General features: G+C 29.2%; 1 protein-coding gene across 1 annotated transcript in view; it reads right to left on the bottom strand.

Annotated features, from left to right (window-relative positions):
- LOC108768091 (putative fatty acyl-CoA reductase CG5065) overlaps positions 1 to 17,622 on the bottom strand; it is a 33,652-nt gene extending 16,030 nt beyond the window's left edge. Inside the window, exon 1 of the mRNA XM_018518369.1 lies at positions 17,396 to 17,622. The gene's annotated coding sequence lies outside the window, so the exon portion shown is untranslated. The remainder of the gene's footprint in view (positions 1 to 17,395) is intronic.
- Between the last annotated feature and the right edge of the window lie 2,424 nt (positions 17,623 to 20,046).

Raw genomic sequence — 20,046 nt, 5'->3', positions numbered from 1 at the left:
ACTTACTTTTTTGAAAACTTTCTTGCTATGATATTCTGATTTGCGAATTCCCGAACACCCTGCGTAATAGACTGGACATTTTAGATGAACCTTCATATAACCTATAAATTTATAAATTTATATAAGCCTTTTGAATGCTGCATTCAGTCGTCACGTACATCATAATAAACCTAGATTTCCATTATATAAGTTTTTTTCAAAGCTATTTTTCAGTTACTTTAAATTAACGGAGCAGTCTTTAGTGCAAATATTATTAATTATTACGTATATACAATTACTATTATCTTTTACAAAATCAAATAATTTCTGGAACAAAACGAACATGAAGGTCTCATTACGCTTCTCTTCTCAATGTTGTTATTCTATAACTGAACACAATTTTTTTATAAGCTTTTTTCATAAGTTTTTTACAACGAAGCCAGACGAAAAAATTGTTCAACTTGCAGTATTGTTAATTTCTTATTGATATCTTTCATCCGTTTCTGAGTTTTTTGTTTTCGTGATTTAATGCCTTTGTTTATTCATTTGTATGATGAATAATATACGAACTGTACAGAGTCTGAATCCCTTCTCGGTGCTATATTCGCCCATTCCAAGGATTGCTTAGAGTGGGAAAAAAATGATCTATTGTATACCAAACTCTGATAATATTTATATATTATAATTGAAACAGTACGCTTTGATGTCATTACGCGAATAATAAACCAATCGTATCGTCACAGTAAAAAAAAACATTTTTATTTTCTCGTGCTTTATAGATGTTAAATCATCATATCCTCGTTCTCGACAAAATTTTTCACCAAGTTCTTTCACGAAATGCAGACAATCGTATTTCTCCGGAGTTTTTTCGGGCCTCTTCGGTTTCATAACGCAAAAACAACTTTTTCCATAAATTTGAGCTTAATTGGTTATATTAAACTAATTATAATATTCAAGACAATCTCAGTAAACAGGAGAAATGGAGGGAGAGTCGAACGAATGCACATCAGAAACGCGACTGAGTGAAAGTCGATCGTGAACTTCGATGTTTCTTTTCTATGGAATAAAAGTTCGAATGGCGGCCGTCTTTAACGTGTCAGGTTGTATAGGCGTAATGACGAAATGAAAAGAAAGCGACAGGCGAACATGCGCAGCGACGTACTATGGGATTCTGGAAATTAGAAATCTTTTTTTACTACATTGTATAATTAAGATGTAAATTTTTCTTGAAAAGAGAATTTCTTTTCTGATTATATTAGACAAAATAATAAAATACAAAGATTGTAAGACAATGTTATTAGTTTTTTAAAATTATTTTAATTGTATCATGATATTAATCAATAAAATTATTTTGATTTCAAAAATTGAAGGTAATCAGAAAAAAAATATTAAAATAAGAAATACAAATAAGATCCGAATTGAAATAAGATAGGCTGAATTTGTAAGAAGACAGTTTTAAGAACATTTTGCTAATAAAATTGTGAAAGAAAATCTGTTGTGGATAACATTTCGCATATTTATACTTTAAACAAGATTATTATCTTATTAATGGTTATTACAACTCAATATATATAGATGTTTTATTTAATTTTTTTCCTACCTTTGAGTTCGTAACATACTCAGAATGTGCAATTACAAGAGATATCAATGTTTTGCAGTAATTCATAGATACATTCTATTTAAACACGCAACTACTTATGTTACATCTAGAATAGAAAGAGCTTGGGCGCGGACAATTTCGACGGATATACGCAGCTCTTTACTTTCTCCGACTAACAAACTCCGGGAATCCGGATGAGGAAATTCAATCTATTCTCTCTCTCACGTGTACAGGTTTGCGTTAAATAATACAGGCAAATTAGTATAAAGCCACAGCTTCAGTATTTCTGTACAGCCGTTTCTGTACAAAATTAGACATTAATTGAGCTCTATAAAGCTAGCAGGACCAAATCAGCAGAATCAAATCAGATCTATCGGAATTTTTAGTCTCTCGATCATTTTTTAAATTGTACCATGTGCCTTTCCGAAAAAAATCGTGGCGGTGCTAGCTTAATATTAAGCTGGCAGAACCAATTCAAAATAAAAAAAAAGAACAAGAAAAATAATATCGGAAATCAATAGGATTGAATTTATACTATTTTGTATGAATTTCTGCAACTTACAAGCGCGAATAACTTTACAAAAAAATTTCAAATTTTTTTTTGCGAAACACGTGTCTCATGTTTTTTATCTATAATAACATGTTAGCAAATTTGAAAAAAAAATAAAATGACGATGTTTCAAAAATACCCAGTTTGACGTACGGAATGCCTCATAGATTGTAAGTATACATATATAATAAAATCATTTTAAGGAGAAAACATGTAAAGTATTAACTTACTTTCAATGGTATAAATTAGTACAAATTTAGTCGTGTTAATTTTTACTCTTTGTTGTTTTTTTTTATGGTCCTGTCAGTTTAAATATTAAATTAGCAACGCCACTGTTTTCTTGGAAATAATATATAATATAGAACATTGTTTTTGATAGTACAAAATAGTACAAATTCAATTGTATTGATTTCTGATATTATTTTTCTTTTTTTTTTATTTTGGATTGATTCTGCCAGCTTAATATTAAGCCAGCACCGCCACGATTTTTTTCGAAATGGCACACGATACAAAATTATCAATAATGGTACAATTTAGTACAAAATGAGTACTAAAAATTTCGCTAAGTCCGGTTTGATTCTGCTGATTTGGTCCTACTAGCTTTATAGAGCCCATTAATTGTAAGTGTTGAACTAAATCATGATGTTCTCATCTTTTGATTACAATTCACTAAAAATACTTTTATTACTCTAAAAATTTTATTTAATTAATGGAGACTTGTATTTATCAGTTAATCTCTACAATGATTTTACTTCAGTTAGAACTTCAAAATTTTTTCTGTAGAATTATTATAAAATTTTACATTTAAGAAAATTGTTCAAATTTGTGACATGTATTTGGTGTTAACAAAAATAAAATTTTTGTTAACACCAAATTAGCTAAGAAAATTCTTTATTTTTGCTAACGGCGATAATTGTTATTTCTAAGTAGGCGAGTCTAACCGCACGTTAATGCATGTTTTTCTGTGACACTAATGCGCAATTCTTTATCAAAGACGGACCGACGTTAATTACCTGCGAAAACGTTTCGTGTTTTTCCACTTAACCAAATATTGCGCTAATAACCATGACTTGAGTATTGACGTATAATAATTTAAGTGGTGAGTAACCATGTGGATTGTTAATCCGATATATAAAATTTATTTTGAAAATTACTGTAATCTTTATAGCACTCTTTTGTGTTGCGTTTAAATTTAGAAGAATGGTTAAATTATTTCATTCATTGTTTGCATAAAATCTACACGGAAAGAATGATTTTATATCGATAAAGTATCTAAAAATTTAGCTAGATACAAATTTGAAAATAATTTTGTTAGACCATTAAAATAATTATCTAAAGAACTCAGAAGCAATGCTACAAAAAGTTTTGATATTCTAGCAATCGACTTGAGAGCGTCTTGTATATAACTATTTTGATAGTCCAACAAAGTCGTGTTCAGATCTGTATCTAGCTCTATTCTTATAAACAAACCTTATTCTCTTATTACTTTAAATAAAATGCGTGTAAAAGAAAATTGGTATGTTCGAAGTGATTGTTATAGGTTCGTGACATACAAACTTATTCGAGAAAGACGGAATCGCTGTGTATGTATTAGCTACCGCAAATATTAACTTTTTCTTCTTAAATACGATCTCTGTGCGTGCTATTTATCGTGTCCGAGATTCGTCGTTGCAACGATGACGATGTTTCGTCGTCTTCTTGATCGGTCTAACAGCTCACTACTCACTTTCCAAGTAAGGAAGGAGGTCACACGTGTGAGAGTAACCTCGAATACATATTTGTATGACGATTTGAGTGCATTGTAACCGGGAAGAAGAAAATTCTCTCATTTACGGGAGTCCCGCTTTCATTTTCACATCTTCTGCTGTTTTTTAAATGTTTTCCCTCGGAAAATGTAATCGACCCTCAGCATGCACCGGACACACTCGGAGCAGGTGCGCTTCCGCGTCGAGACGGCTATTCCAATACGAGAGTTAAGCGTCGGGCTCATTATGAGCCAACGCGGAAGACTCAACACGGTGGTGGCCAACATTACGCAAACGCACAAGAAAGATTCTACTTGCACAACACGCAACGCGTTATTATGCTCACGTAACTTTATACATATATATATATATATATATACACACGGCATACGTCGCGAGATGTCCCCGTCGTTACTTTTACAGCAATATCGCTTAATCGCTCGTTAAGGAGTCGCAAATCTTTATTTCGCGGCCGCGTCCTCACGGGACACGCTGCAAGTAATTGCTTTCGGAACGAGAACAGCCAATGCACGCACGCGGCTGGTCTCGAATGACTACACTTTCAAGGTTTCGCGGAGAGACAAGCTGTTGGTCGAGACAAACAGTGGAACCATTTCTATAAAATCGCTTTTCATATTTTAATCCTACGTAAAAAATATTAAATTTTTTTCTAAAATATTAAAAATAATCTTATACAAGAAAATTTTCTATAAAAATTGCGCACAAAACATATACCTGGAATTTTTTCTTAAAACAAAATCAAAATCAAAACAATGAGAAAGTGGCATAATATTTTAGTAGTACAGATTATTTGCGCAATATTGATTATAAATTGGCCCTCAACATTAATTCGCGCTTGTAAAATAGACGCTTTGCCTTTTATATTGGCAGTGCATTTGCATTTAATTTATAGCTGATATATTGGCTTTATATTGGACAACGTTATGTCAATATATTTTCAATGCAGATTAAATATAACCAACGTTTAATTAATATATTATCAATAAATTGTATTATACTATTGTACGAGTATATTTATATGTTCTATCTCTTTAAACGATTTTACTCGAGTATCTAAAAGGAGGATTTTAAAAAAGGACTGATTTTGCCCAAAAAATGTGTAAGTAAATAGAATAGTGTTCTTTTTTGTAGATTTTAATTTTCTGCTGGATACGATAAAATTATTAAGAAATTTGTAGCGTTTGGGAAATATTTCGAAAATTGAGCATAAACATGGTGCATATCATATATAGCATAGACCTTAAAAAGACGTTTTGAAGATTCCGAGAACGTCCAACGTCCTGAGAACGATCTCGGAAAGATCTTTGGGATAAAAGGTGCTGTATATCCAAATTTCAAATGTTCTTGCTCAATTTTCGAATTATTCCCAAAACGCGATAAACTTTTTAATGACGCGTTAATAACTGGTAGTGTCTCGGCGCTAAAGCACGCGCAGCGATATATTTTATCTAGAAGGTTAAAATAAAAAAATACTATTCATCTTACTTACCTTTTTTAGAGAAAATTGACCCTTTTTTAACATCCTGCTTTAGCTACATACAGATCTGAAAATAATTTTATTGCATAATTAAAATAATTATGTAGGAATTCAAGCATAGTGAGATCAATGCTGCAAAAAGTTTTAACATTCTGCAATCAGCTTGAGAGTCCTATATAATTATTTTGATGGTCAAACAAAATTATTTTCAGATGTGTATCTATCCAGATACAATAACATTATACACGTTGCATAAGATATCTAAAAGACATCTTTTAGATATCTTATGCAACATGCATATTATCTGCAGGGTAGCTAAATTTTTATAGGTACTTCAGTAAAAAATTTGTATGTTACTTTAAAAATAAATGGGGAAATAAAAGGGGAAATAGGATTCATTAAATATTATGTTATTATCATCGTTAAATATAATTATATTAATTATATTAATTAAATATAATTGTATTAATTGAGAATCAGTAAGAATAAAAATACTAAGAATATGATCTTTCATGATTAAGTCACAAAGAATACTTAAAGGAAATAACTAATCCTAATTAATTACTTCCTTGAAATCCCGAGAGTAAATGTAATATAAAAAATGAAAAAATTGTAATCGATGCTTAGATGATTGTAACTTGGCTATTACTGTAAGTACACACAATGTAGATGTAACGTTGATTTATGCCTTTAAACATTACGTCTCAATTATGTGCAACAATTACATTATTATTTATAGTTATAATTTATCTTGGATAAGTATCACTCACGGAAGAATTTTTAATAATTTTTTAATGAGTTTTGAATGGTTTCTTTATCATTGTAACTAATAGCACTAACGTTAATACGTAATCGTAATTGGACGTTGAAAGCCCTTGGCTAGTGTCGCCAATTTTGTTAAATGATTTATTAATGACTGCAATTCGTTGCGATGATCAAGAAGAATCAACACTTCCGCATTCAGTATTTTATTCGTAAGTTTCTGCAATCTTGCAACTACTTTTTTCGTTCTAGTCTGTGTATTTATTTATTCAGTCGTTTCAATTTATGTTAAGCTATGCAAAATAACAAATATAAATGTAAAGTATTATGTCAATTATTTAACATTACTAGTTCGTTAATAAATAACACAAGACGAATGAGTTACTTTAACTTAAAATTTAGAGTGGATCTCCCGGAATATGTAAAAAATGTTAAAATTAACATTTTCTTTTTTACTGTGTATTATTGATTATGTTTTTATATAAAAACATAATCAATAATACACAGTTTTTATATAAAAATATAATCAATAATACACAGTAAAAAAGAAAATGTTAATTTTAACATTTTTTACATATTCCGGGAGATCCACTCTAAATTTTAAGTTAAAGTAACTCATTCGTCTTGTGTTATTTATTAACGAACTAGTAATGTTAAATAATTGACACAATACTTTACATTTATATTTGTTATTTTGACTTTAAGGGTGATTTGAAACTAACATATAAAATAAGTAGAATACATAGAAGAGTAGTTGCAGTAACTCGTAAGAAAATGTCAATAAAACATTTTTGTTCGGGCGGGATTTATGCCCAAAGCATACAAAGTGCGCAGATTGAATTCAGTACACTGAATGCATTATATGTACCTTATGTCATAACACATGTATCTTAATAAAACTTTATAAACATATTTTCTAAGTTATTGTGTCATTATACGTCTTATTTATATGCATTATTTGTAAATTTTTCATGAGCCGTACGTACCTCCCTCCCTTTCCCTATGAGTAGCCATATATCTCACCCCTATGGGATATATGGCAAAAATGCATGGGTTCCAAAAAGTTTATTTTTTAATATGAAAAATAAATATTTCGGATTTCTAATATTTTTTTCATAGTAGTAGATAGTGCAAAGTTTTTACTAATATAGTTCGTTTACTATAAACATAATAAATAATACTTAATAAATTAAGTTTTTGATAGGTGCGGCGTACACTGTTAAATTTTATAGAGTCAAATTAACTTATAATGTGAATCGCTGCTGCTCCTACTCAATAATATCGTTATTTTTTACTAAAACAATAGTTATATTTGACACTATACAGTATCAATTTAACATTATATGGTGTCAAATTTAATTATCATTTTAGTAAAAAATAACGATATATCTAGTAGCAGCAGTGGCGATTCACATTAGATTAAATTTTGACACTATAGATTTAACAGTGTATATACCGGAATTATCCTATGATTTTTTAATTAAATTAACGATTTTTTTTACAGATATCTTTTCATATAATAATAATTAAAAATTCAAATTATACGTTAATTTATTATATATTCAGAATTAGAAACAAGTCTAACAGTTTCCATAACTGGACATTTTAACCTTCTAATTAGTAATTAAGTATATACATAACATTATACATAAATTATTCATAATATTAATAAAAAATGAAGTAAGAGGTGGTATAAATTACGTTGTGATTAATGTGTAGAATAGTAAAAAAATAAGTTAATATCGAAATGTTACGAGGCTAATCGTGTTGAACGTAAAATTACATAATTTCATTATTATATAGACGAAAGAGTAAAAATTATCTAATTTTTCCCGAAAAATGATTAAAAAACAAATTAAGTTAAATTTTTTGTAGTAAGAAGTCAAATATATTTTTTTATGAGAAAGAATATCATGATATCTCGGTACTCCCAATAATTTAAGAGAATCAGTTATTCGTACAAATTAACGCGTTTCGTCAGCCACGAAATAACGGTACGGATGCTGTGTGAATGTTCGTTGAATCCCTAACGGTGCGACCTATTTTTCTTCTTGTACTACTGCCATAGATACATTTCGTTTATAACTCACCGAACGGCACGGACGATTCGGACTTCGCTTAATGACGTTTGTACGGAACAAAACCATGTGCATTTGGAACGTCGAGAAAGTTCGTGAAAGTGCAACCTAGCGAAAAATTATTGCGTGTTGCCTGCTTAAACATTGTATGTTTATTTTTGCATTACTCGATCGTGAAACGCTGACATGGAAAAATTGATAAGATTGAAGGAGAATACAATGAATTATTTTAGAAATTTAATTTTTCTAATCTAGAAGTTGTTTTAAATCCACAGATCATGACATTCATATCCATAATAAACCGAATCGTACAGTGATAACAAGCTTTGTATTTAGTCATTGTATTATATAAATTTTGAAAGCTTTTATTATACGCAAGTATATACAATTAAATTATAATATTTATTGTTATTATAATTACAATTTCTTAAGAATATAATAATTATTTACTAAAATGGATGAGAAATGTTAGAATTAAGAATCTGAATATTTCGATGATTTATGAGGCACTTGAATTATTATAGATGTATGTGACGTACAGTCCTTGCAAAAAAAATTAAATTTGGAAATGTGTTTAATATTTACACTTTAAATAAACTATATAGGTACATATGAAAGTTGTTTGAATAAGACTACATTTTTATTTAATAACACTTTTTTGTTAGATATTATTTATTTTATTATTTATTTTGTTAGATATTATTTATATATATAATTTATTTGTTACATATTATTTTTATTGTTAAAAATTTAAATTTAAAAATAACAACAAAAATCTAAAGTTTTGTTTTGTTAAATATTCAAAATAACTTATGCAAAGTTCCATCGCAATTCATTGATTAGTTATAAAGATAGAACAAATAAATATTTTGTTTATTTACTGGACAAGTAGTTCATGCATCGCAATATAACTTTACGTAAATATAATCTTGAATACATAATGTACTTACATTAAAAAGTTGAGATTTTTGTTATTCATTTTATAATACATTTCCATACCTTTTTATTAGAGCACAGATTGTGCTCTAATGCCTCTAATAAAAATGTATAGAAATGTATTTAAAAAATACCACTATTTATTAAAATAATTATTATCCAGATAATAAACTCATCAAATTTATCGTATTATTTTTAAATGTGATTTAGAATAATCTGTAATTTTTTCATAATTTTGTTATTTTGAAATGTCATCCATACCTACATCTTTAATTTTAACTGTACAGGTAAAATTTTAATTTTATTTTTTTAATTACACGGTAAAATTAGAATTAAATTGATAGATATTAATACAAATAAAAAATTAAAAAATAGCCCTTAAGAGCCTACACAGGTTGTAATTATAAATTTTGTAATTATAAATTCTTTATTAAGAGACATATAAACGTTCCGATCCTAATTTGGATTCTCTTATGGATAAATGTGTAAATAGACTTAATGATCACATAAATTAATTATAAATATTGTCACACACATGAATATCACAGTAAGAATCATTAAAAGTAACAGTATACGAGAGTTAATATGGTCGAATGTTCTCATGTCCACATCTTATTATTAATTGTTCATTAAATTCCAGTACACTAAATCAACAATGCGACAATATAAGTGCTGTCATAAAGAAATTAATTGTAACAAAATGTGCACTTACATGAACAATTGAGGTTGATAACGATATCTGCGTGTGCATGATCATCAAATTGTCAGGTTTACTATATATTATAATACAAATATTAGTTATTGATGAATTAGATTACAGAAATACAGATAAATTAAAGCTTACATGAGAATTAATGCCGATATTTAGTCGTAGACTGTGAAATGATGTTAGCAGTGAGAACATTATAGACGTAATGAGTATGAAACTAATTTCGGAGAATCCGAGTCAAATCAATAAACAACATAGAACAATTAGGGAGAAATGTTATAAATTCGCGAAAATATTCAAATAAATTGGATCCAGAGACGAAATGTCAGTTTGCAAATTCAGTCCGTGTGTTTCTGTTTTTTTATATAAATCATCTCCGACATCAGCCTTTTTGATAAAACTTTTTCTTTGTCACAAGTTTTAATCTTATCTTAATCAAAATCACTTTCTAATCGATGTTCGGTGATAACGGTATTGAGTCGTGTTCCAATTGATATGGTTTCTATACTCTTTAACACATACTATTAGACATCTACTAGTTTGACCAACATATGAGGCATCACAGTTTTTGCAGTCAATTCTATAAACTACATCGGATCAAGATAATGTAGGGAGAGTATCTTTCTTCTGCACTTTTATGAACTTACTAAGTACTAAGTTTGTTAATTCCCCTATATGTCATATTTATTAACGAATCTGTTTAAAAAAATTTTTTTATTTTTCTGAGATATATGCAGAATGTATAGTATAGTGAAAAAAATGTTTTTGGTTTAAATTTTTATTTTTATCTGATATAATTGAATTTTTTAGTTGTTCAAATGTTTTGTATAGTTTTTTTGTATTTTTTTAGTAGTAAATATTAACTTTAACGGATATCTCCCCACTGAGAAACCCATTTAGTTGAATCATTTAATTTCTTATTTGTATATGGACAAACAATTATTATTGTAACATTTTATTTGTTTCTGATAAACATTTGATAAAGTTGTTTTTTACAACAGTAACCAAATGTTTGGCTTCAACTATATTATTTGATTGCGTCAACCAAAGATTTTTTACCCATATCCAAACAAAAAATTAATTAATTCAACTAAAAATAAATTTCTCAGTGATTATTTAATTACTAGTCTTATTTAAATACATTTGTATGATTACTAAATCTATTTATACATTTATTTATATTGAAAAGGATCCAAACTAGGATCGAAATGTTTATTTATCTTTTTTAATAAATAATTTATAATTACACACTCACAACCTGTGTCGGCTCTTAAAGACTACTTTTTAATTTTTTATTTGTTTATGGATATGAAGATGTCTTTCCGAGTCAAACTGGGTAGTTCGTGCGTAAATGAATTTATTCGACAAATTTCGTTTTTATACGTTTCGATCCTCGCTCTTTGGATTGATAAGGATCAATGTATAGAATTCAACAACATTATCATTGTTCTTCCTGGAACGCTAATCACAAACACACATACTAGAATTATTACATGTTAAAAAAGATATTTGCCATAATGAAATTCAATAATCCAACAATCTCATATATATTATAAGTGATAGTAATTATAATTTAATAATTTACATAATAACGTTGAAATTGGAAAGTACAAAGTTATCGTGTGAAATGACAGAACACATCTAAACACAAATGATATTTCTGTCTGTTCTCTACTAAAACAAAGTAAATTTTTTATTTATTTATTAGAGCCTTTATTTGATTTATGTATTAATACAAACTTAGTAATACAAACAATATTAGTAAAAAGATATTAGTACAAACTATTTTCAGGATTGTTTCCATTTACTATATAAAAGTTCATATTTTAACTTAATTATCTGTTCAAAATCTCTAAAAAGGAATATTGATCTTACTAATAATTTGCATTCTCTCTCTTTCAAATTTTAATGTAGCTTTTTTCTCTTTTGTAAATAATTTATCCGAAGATCCAGATATGCTAATAAAATTACTAAAAGCATTATTAATCTTGTCACACATCAAATTTACCGAGATAAAATAGAAAACACATTTTTGTTAATTGCTGCAAGCATAATATATATAAGCTGAGATCTTTAATATATAAATAATAAATTATTATGAAAAAGAATATTTGTAAAAAGCGTAGCGTTAATTTTTACCTACGTTTGATGATATGTAATTTTGAAACACTATTACAATTCGGGATTTGTTATATTAATGATTATCATTGAACTGACGATTGGAAGAAATCGAACGCGCAACGTTTTACATAGCGTAATTAGCATAACAACGATGAATAGCAATCACTTGGACATAACTAGTCGGAGCAACGCAACCGTATAGAATATCCTCTTATGTAAATCGCAACGCTGGTCGATTTCTCGCCATGGCTGGCGCGAAGAAAGAAGTGAAAGAGGCACCATAAGCATATCGAATGTGTCTTCTGAAGTAGACGCCCCATCGTCGAATTATTTTTTCGCGTTGAGATTCGACCATTTAAGGGGATCCTAAAATCGTCATTTCACCGATTATTTTTCAAATAAGTATTTTTCTCTGCCTTTACATACAGATTTTTAAATCCTTCTACACAATCAAAGTATAAGCGATAATATAATCCAAACCTGTCGACTTTATGATAAAAATGAAACAAGATTGGAAGATTATGAATGGTTTTGTTATCATCGACTTCTGATGTCGAGTCGCAACAATATTTGTTTTAAATGTATACATGTTTTATACTTTGTACGCATGAAACAATCTTGGTTTGGACTAGGAATTACATGAAAAAACAATACTATGTTCTTAAAATTGGGTTTAGATACCTAATATAAAAGATTAGTTAGAGAATTTATATGTGTGTGCGATATTGATGTAATAATGTGTACTGTGCATAGTGATGTCAATAACATGTAAATCGTACAAGTCCTACTGAATCGATAATATAGACTGCTTTAAGATCTTCTTCAAATATGCAAAATGATTTCTCTATTTTCTAATAACAAGCATCTCATTAATTATCTATTTCTTTTTCTGTTTGAAATAAAAAGAGTGTTTTGTTACTGCTTTCAATTTCAGCAAATTCGGTAATTATTATAAAATTGACATAATCGTAATTGTAAATTGTAACTATTAGAAAAAGCTACTTTTTTTGCTAGAGTTAATTTTATAATATTTAAACTTTCTATTAAATGTACGATCCGCCCCCCTTGTATATATACTTAAATTTGTTTATATTTGTTATTTGTTATTATAGTTTGTATGGATACGTGCTCGTTTATTGATCGAAAAGTAGATTAAATTTTATTTTTAGATAATGAATTCAGTTGCCTGAACTTTATACGTAATACAAAACCTGCACAATTAACAAAACGGTTATGTGGATCATTGAATACTGGAGACAACGCAATCGTCTCTTTACATGTATGTATTTACTTTTATATTTAATACATGCGGATTCTCCATAGAACCAAGTCAAGAAGATTATTTTAATAATGAAGTGTATGTATTAAAAATGAAGTGCATGTAATAAAAATTGTATATTAAAAATTTTAATAATTATCGTAAAATCACTTAATAGTTACAGAATTACTCAGCAGCACAACGAAGCTCTAACAAAGATAAAAAAGATTAAATTTAACCGTTTGCAAGGAAGCAAAGGTATATATAACAAAGAACTGATTTCGGAAAATAGTCTTGAAACTGCAATAAAACTAATCGTACAGGAAATATAGATCTTTATTATGTAACATCTTGCATTCTCTTAGTTATGAGTCTCTGAGAATGGTGAGCCACCTCTAATAATTATTGTAATAATTTAGAGCAAAATTTCAGAATTTGTCAGAATATGATTTTTTTTAGCTGCACGCGATTTTAATGAAGTTGTGAGCAATCAAAGTCAAAATGTTCCTTTTATTAACTTGCGATGACATAGTAACAAAAAATCTCAGGAACATAAAAAAAATGATTGTGTAGGGAAAATTTTAAGCGTTCACGTTAGAAAATTTTCTTAAGGCCTACAAAGTGACAAGAAAATTTCCCATTTTATCCTTCTTTCAATTTTTTATATGTAAAAATGATCAAACTTACAAAAATTCAAATAATATAATGATCCATTAAAAGTAAAAATTTTAACCTTATCCTTTTTTGAAATTTAAATTTGATTCAGTTTTAACAAATATATTCTATAATTTTGAGCTAAAAATTACTTTCTTTCCAACCCAATATTTATAAGATGCTCAAGCTGATTGCTAAAATGTCAAAACTTTTTGCAATATTATTCATTGTGCTTGAGTGACCTACTTAGTTGTTTTAATAGTCTAACAAAATAATTTTTAGATATCCAGATAAATTTTTAGATATTGCAAAATTTTTCTTTCCTTGTATACCTTAATTGATATGAACTTTCGTAATAGATAGTTTTTGTTTATATAATATAATCTTATTTGTTAAAATTTTGCCGTGCTTGATAATTAATTCCGCATCTATCTATATACAAGAGATTCCGAAACTTGCGTACACGGAATACAGTGCGATTTTTTATGTCAGAAAAAAAATTTTTTTGCAAAATTGCATTCATACAGTTTCTAACGAGAACAATTAAAAACGTATTGAATGACGCTGATATTTTATTATGTTTTTTTTTTAAAGATTTTGTGATAACTATATACTTAAATGTCGCTACTTGAGATACAACTTGATAAGAAAAAATTTTCTAACTGATATCTGTAAAAGCTGAAAGTAGACATGTGTAGTGATCTAGCTTGCATAAGAAAGTCTTACTTGTAGAACAAATATGTATATACAAATAGAAAGCTTGCATTTCGAGTATATGATGCTTTAGAACATTTAATTGCGATCCTTTCGATTCGTAGATATATTCTTAGAATATTAAAACAAAATGTCTTGAATCTAATTGACTTATTCTTCCAACAAGATCAAATATATTTTAATTAGAAAATTTTCTAAATTGTTTTAGAGTTCTTGATCGATAAAATAAAGAAAGATTACCACATCACTTTGTTTTTGGATTATATATTTTTTAAACGGAAGTTAAAAGTAAAAACTTAAGAAATGAAAATACAAATTAGAAAATATCTTCTGTTACATAATGTAACAGTTTTGATAATTCTGTTTGCAATTTTGCAGTAATTAACTTTTTCATGTGATAAAAAATAAGTGTCTGATACAATATACATTAATGCTATACATTCCTATTTGTTTCCTTTCACAGAAATATCTGTACAAAATACCTACACGCGAATGATGTATTTATGATAATTTTCAGAATTCTTTCACTTCGATGTAAAAATGTTGATTTGTATGCATACTTTATACTGTTTCACAAGATGTAAAAATGTAACGTGATCGGTTTTTTTTTTAAGATTTTTCCGTAAATACAGAAATGCCTTCAATTCTGATAGGACTGTTTAACACAATAACGTAACTGTATAAAGATTACAGTAGCTTATGATCTATCACGGACGGATATGCCGGTTTACGCTGCACTCCGATTTTACATTTAAAACCGTACTACGAGAAAAATAAGAAAGAAGAAATATAAATAAAACAGATTTAGGAAACTACACATGTAAAACGATCTGATTTATCGACCTAAACGATCTAATTATAAATAATGTGTCCACTGTTATTTAAACTGCGCACTTTGCAAAAGAAAATGAAAAGAATTTTATTTTTACATTGTAGAATTTGTTTTTAGCCGATTTTATACATGTATAGAAATAAGCAAAACAACATTTATATATAAATATATACATTATAGGTTTCTACTTCTTTAGTCATCTAAACAGATCATAATTTTTATTAATATTAATAAAATGTAATGTTTATAGTTTCGGAGAAACAAGGTGTCTCTTTAAGAGACCTATATCAGTATCGGCGACTTTTCTCTAATAAATAATTTCGTTAAAGAGTAATTTTTCTAGAATTTATAAGTAATGACAAACGATGAGATTAAATATAATATTAAGTTGAAAATTAAAACATTCTAACGGATTAAAACGCGCAGGTAAGATCTCCGTGCGTGTACGATATCGCATTGCTGCCTGTAATTATTATTTTTATTGCGTTTCGCTGCCTTGCAATTTTACCATCCCATAATCTTCACATTAAGTTCTATTAGAGCGTACCGGAATTGCCACAGGTGGTTGCCCGTTATGCGAAAAGTAACCGTTGTTGAATGACACACCAAATAAAGAGAGGCTATACTCCTCAATCGGGAAAAACGAGGAAGCTGAGAATTACGTGACAATGACTAAGTATCAGAAAATTCCAGAGATTTGAGTAAGAAAATTGTAAAAGATGCCAAAACTCGTCGCCGGGCGTGACTCTGTACGAACGATTGTTATCGATATCGCGACGATGAGATACGGTTATTACAAACTTCCGCACTCTTCGCATTCGTGATTAAAGTCGCCTTACCGCGGATGGTTCTTGAAAACGTTAAGTATAGTGCTAACTGCAAGCGTCAAAGTCAAGATGTTGTATTTGTAAATTCGAAGAAATTACGAAATGAAAAAAGTTTCTCAACCATTCGGATGACGGTTAAATTGTTTGTCTAAATGCTGGATAATATGCACAATGCACATTTTTTCCGTCCAGAGTGTTTTGTAAATATAATACCTACATATAAAATGTCAAAGCGTATTCTGTTTGCCAATTCTATAATGTCTGCATTTAATATATTAAAAAAAAAAATACTTACAATTAGATGAGATAACGCAGGAAAAAACGACGACGAGAAAAGAAAGTGGATACCGGATGTAAACGCCATGAAAGAGAGAAATCAAATACAAAAACTATGACAAATAAGTGAAATGGTACGATTTAATGGTGAATATTTTAACTCCCGTGTTTATTCGAAGCAGAGAAACGGCATATTTTACATATCAGTAAGAGATGCTGTAACAGCTTGAGTTTCCGTTTAATATTTTTTTCTTGATTCATAAATTTTAGTCGAAAAAGATTCACGTTCAGGTTTTCCATTCAATTTGATCAGAGAAAAAAGGGGGGAAAAAAGAATCATTTAATCCATTTTTATTCGACGCAAATCTTCGTTTAATGTCAAAGTTTTTAATTTATAGAACATATTACGCTTGAATATAAATAGAATCACAACATGCATGATATGAAAGTAAAGATACCTACACAAAAAAATATAAAAAACATATATTATGTTTATCTTATGAAGAATAAATGAAATAATTGACAAAATTGACAAAATTAAATAAATTAAATGCACTAGCTGTACCGTTCAACAGCGCAAAATTACTTTTGCAAGATTTACAGTTTTCATGTTCTAGAATTTATCTGAACTATTAGAAAGTAAGATCTAATTGTGTTTGTTAAAGGGTTGTGATGAGACTTACGCTGGGATGAGATGAAGTGTTTCAATCGCCTTGTACCCTCGCGGAAATAGAGAAGAATCGAGGAAACTATAAGATACGACTAGAAAAAAACGCATATCGCGGATTCACTGCGAAATAAATACTCGCGTGAACGTGTCCTGCATATCGATCAACAATGTTAATCTTCTACTAACCTTATTGAACGGCGAGAGATAATCGACAAAAGGAATTGCTCGGATCGCGCAGCGATGACAGTGAACAGGCAGATAGGCAGTCAGCCAAGACGAGCGAATGCGCGCTGGCAGATAGGCAACTCAGGCAAATAGGCAGGCAATCAGGCGGACGTGAATATCGGTAGGTATATATGTAATAACTTTCTCCTCGCGCGCGTGGATCTATCGATCCTCTTTTCTGCCCCGACGACTTTTCGCGAGTAAAACAGCTCGCATTTTGTCACTCTGGTCTGGTTGAGCTGACGCGGTCCCACTTTTGCCACCTCTACCTTCGTACCCCTTCTTCAGTAGTGCCATATCCTATCGGATTATCGTCTTCTTCCTCCGCATCAATCTGCGTCAGCATTTATTGATACGAAGTAAAAGAAAAGATGAAATCGAAGATGAGCATCCTTCGATTTATTTTTCACGAATACATCCTCCTTGGGGATAAACGCGATGCCCTCATTGAGAAAAATGTCTGGATGAATTACAAGATTCTGATTATATCAATCAGAATTCCGGTTATCTCAACTAGCATCAGAATTATAATAGATTTAACAAAAAAATTCTACTATATAATTTGTTTGTTTTTAACTAGAATTCCAACTATTTTTTTCAAGAAAATATTTTTCTCAGTATTGCGCTGTGAAAAACACGCAAGGGAGTTGCACAGAAAAGGTCGAATGCTGCATGTATGCTCTTGCATAGGAATTTGAGTCTACATTGAAATCAACGTTATTCTTGTCTCTTAAAAAAAGTACGCATATATGAATAATAAATTGTCTGTAAAAGTTAAACCATTCAATGTGTATCAGACATCATTTGTTTTTCGAAGTTAGTTTTATCGTAACGTAAAAGTTTCTCTTGCAGAGACAAATGTGATATTTCTGATATTCCGACCGCCTTATTTAACTAATTGTTATTTAAATTCAAATTTAAATTTCAAATTATTTGTTAGAATATATTATAATTTTTTAATTTACATAATCAGATTTTAATTAGAAATGAAAATCAAAATTAAAGTAATGATGAATCAGTTAATCCTTATTATCATCAGGAACTGATTTTTTTAATCGTTCCTAATGATAATATATTCTTCGAGTCATTATTCTAAAACTGACGATTGAAAAAATTATACGCATTTAATGTTATTATACAAAGCTATTATAAGCAAGTTTCAGACGTTACAAGACAAGTTCTTCGTTGAAATACAATTTGCAACTTTATATAGAAGCTTCTACATTTTGATTCTATTTATGCCATTCAATTTATTCAGGAAGATTTCATTATAGCTGATTAGTTTGAATATTAAACGTTTATCTTCAGAAAACAGCCTTGGGGGCTTAAATACTGACTTTTATAAAAAGAGGTAGAATTGATAGAGTATTCCTAGGATTAGTGATCACCAATGTAAATGAAAATTGAATTCTTCGACTAATTGTAAGAAGGAAGCACAGTTGCGTTACCGGTATTACTGTACCAGTTTTTTATGAATAATATATCAACCTATTAACAACGGTTATCCGGACAAGCCTTTGTATTGTGGAGGGGATTGGATCCGTTCACGAGTCAACGTAAGAACATCTTTACGCACTGAAGAGGTCTCAGCCAGAACTAGGTGACCTAACTGCAATTCTGAATCATCTGAGCCACATACCGCTTCTTGAGAAGATACTGAAAGGACGGAGCAAAATAAAAAATATATACTTCACTTGATATTTAATCAGCTATAATGTTACTCAATATAATGCTAATTTGATTAGCATTTGACATACAATTCACGTGTCAACGCGTGTCTTGAGTCATCAACAATTTTTATTGCTTTCTTTTTTTACTGCGCTGTGTCATTTTATTTCGTTACCTGTTTTATCGCGTATTATACTTATTCTAAAGAATGGAATTATATAAATTGTTTTATAAATAAATTTATTAATTTTTTTCGCGATAAGAATTAGTTATTTACAGATTTTAATATGTCACTCAGCATTATTAAGATCGTTCGAAGATGCGAAAAAGCATCAAATTGTTAAATTGTTAGTCAATTTAACTCGTGATATTACTGCGGTAAGTTTAGTAGAATTAGCGTTTCAAGACCTTTTCGGCGCTTAGCGTTTCAAAGGACTATATATGTACGTAGTATATAAATTCACACAGAATCATACAAGCATTTAAGATCCAGCTAGACCGTTTAAGGCATTGATTTTTATAGTTTGTGTTATCACGTGTACGGTCCTATAATATATTATATTATAAATTTGTTGATATCTCTCTTTTAATATCAAGAATCAATGCGTCTGCAATTTAATGTTAAAGTGGTTTTTTATTTAATAGAGTACCAAAAATTTAGAGTGCCTCATCAGGGCCCATCCAAAATTACAAATATCTGCATAATTTGGATTAAAATTACGTGTATATCCTAATGAAATAGTATGGAACATACGATAGTAAATCAAAAGAGCTGCATCTTCACCAAATGAAAAGAAGGTGACATTACGTTTATTTTTCAAAGTTAAATTTGTATGCAAGTTTGTGCATGTAAATATCTTTCCAGAATGGCCTATTACTTTTTTGTGGCCATTATAATCGTAATTTTTTAATTATAAAATCTCGTTTTTTAGAGAAGTAGTGGT

This window comes from Trachymyrmex cornetzi, unplaced genomic scaffold, assembly GCF_001594075.2.
Source record: "Trachymyrmex cornetzi isolate Tcor2-1 unplaced genomic scaffold, Tcor1.1 scaffold748, whole genome shotgun sequence".
NCBI lineage: Eukaryota > Metazoa > Arthropoda > Insecta > Hymenoptera > Formicidae > Trachymyrmex > Trachymyrmex cornetzi.
This window is presented reverse-complemented; position numbering and strand designations above follow the sequence as displayed.